We start from the raw sequence: 2,139 nt of genomic DNA, 5'->3' as shown, positions 1-2,139 counted from the left end.
CGGTTATGACTCAATTAATCCTTATCAGGGGATTAATTCACTGATTGGGTTAAGACTCTCCTAACCCAATCATTCCACCTCTAAACCTTCTTGCTTTGTCTCACATAGGAAATTTTGGGAGAAACCTCACATCTACACCATAACAGAACCTTATGGAAGTTTCATTACATAATTATGATTAATTAAATCATTGACCACTGGCTAGCAACTCCCACTTTAGCCCCTGTCCCCTCCTAGTTCTGTCTCATGACAGGGCCCAAGAAGTAATGACAGCACAGTAGCCAATAAACACACCCAGAACCCAAATTTTGGTTTCTAAATACCATTCTCTAATAAGAAGAGTTAGGACTGCTGAGATCACGTCCACCCAGCGAGTACAGTCCCCTTGCCGTTCCACCGCTGCCGGTCCACACTGGCCACAGACTTTGCCATGGAAGACTATATCGATATCGCTGCGCTCGTCCTTGACAATGGCTCAGGCGTGTGCAAGGCCGGCTTCGCGGGTGAGGATGCCCCCCGGGTCGTCTTCCCCTCCATTGTCGGGCGCCCGCGGCACCAGGGCATGTTGATGGGCATAAGCCAGAAGGATTCCTACGTGGGTGATGAGGCCCAGAGCAAGAGAGGCATCCTGACCCTGAAGTACCCCATTGAGCACGGTGTAGTCACCAACTGGGATGATATGGAGAAAATCTGGCACCACACCTTCTACCATGAGCTGCGCGTGGCCCCCGAGGAGCACCCTGTGCTGCTGACCGAGGCCCCACTGAACCCCAAGTCCAACCGTGAAAAGATAGCCCAGATTATGTTCGAGAACTTCAGCACCCCGGCCATGTACGTGGCTATCCAGGCTGTGCTGTCCCTCTACGCCTCTGGCCGTACCACCAGCATTGTGATGGACTCTGGCGATGGGGTCACCCACACAGTGCCCATCTATGAGGGGTATGCCCTCACCCACGCCATCTTGCGCCTGGACCTGGCCGGCTGGAACCTAACCGACTACCTCATGAAGATCTTGACCGAGCGTGGCTACAGCTTCACCACCACAGCCGAGCGGGAAATCGTGCGTGACATCAAGGAGAAGCTGTGCTACGTGGCCTTGGACTTCAAGCAGGAGATGTCCACTGCAGCCACTAGCTCCTCCCTGGAGAAGAGCTACGAGCTGCCGGACGGCCAGGTGATCACCATTGGCAATGAACGGTTCCGCTGCCCCGAGGCGCTCTTCCAGCCTTCCTTCCTGGGCATGGAATCCTGCGGCATCCACGAGACCACTTTCAACTCCATCATGAAGTGTGACGTCGACATTCGCAAGGACCTCTACGCCCACACAGTGCTGTCCGGGGGCACCACCATGTACCCAGGCATTGCCGACCGGATGCACAAAGAGATCTCGGCCCTGGCGCCCAGCACCATGAAGATCAAGATCATCGCTCCCCCGGAGCGCAAGTACTCTGTGTGGATCGGCGGCTCCATCCTGGCTTCACTGTCCACCTTCCAGCAAATATGGATCAGCAAACAGGAGTACGCCGAGTCTGGCCCCTCCATTGTCCACCATAAATGCTTCTAAGGCAGACTGTTACTTTGCTTTTCTGGACAAAACCTAACTTGCTCAGAAAACAAGATGAGATCGGTATGGCTGTGTTTGTTCTCTTTTTTTTTTGTTTTGATTTTTATTTTGTTTTGTTTTGTTTTGGCGCATTTGACTCGGATTTAAAAACTGGAGCGGGAAACCATACAGGAAGGTGACAGCATTGCTTTTATGTAAATTATGAAATATGATCTTTTAAAAGTCTTGCCTTAATACTTTTTGAATTTTGTTTTATTTTTGAATGGTCAGCCGTCGTGATCCTCTCTTATTGTCCCCCAACTTTAAAGATGTATGAAAGTTCTTTGTCTCCCTGGGAGTAAAGGGATTACCTGTACAGTCTCGAGACCAGTTCAGTAAAAGTACACACCTAAAAACAAACAAACAACCAAACAAACAAAAATAAAGAATCTGGGATCGTCCCACAAATGGATGATTCTAGATCTGAGAAAAGGAAAATACATTATAAGCTTCTAACATCTGGTTATACCAAATGGTAAAAAGTCCTGTGAATGAAAGAAAAGTTGGATGCATGTCAGAATGCAAAAGCTTCAAGG

General features: G+C 49.5%; 1 pseudogene; it reads left to right on the top strand.

Moving 5' to 3' along the window:
* Positions 1-430: 430 nt before the first annotated feature.
* Positions 431-1,564, top strand: LOC143381286 (actin, cytoplasmic 1 pseudogene; annotated as a pseudogene).
* Positions 1,565-2,139: the final 575 nt, after the last annotated feature.

This window comes from Callospermophilus lateralis, chromosome 15 (assembly GCF_048772815.1).
Source record: "Callospermophilus lateralis isolate mCalLat2 chromosome 15, mCalLat2.hap1, whole genome shotgun sequence".
In the NCBI taxonomy this organism is placed as follows: domain Eukaryota; kingdom Metazoa; phylum Chordata; class Mammalia; order Rodentia; family Sciuridae; genus Callospermophilus; species Callospermophilus lateralis.
Note: the sequence above shows the minus strand (reverse complement) of the source record. Positions and strands in the feature narration are given on the sequence as shown.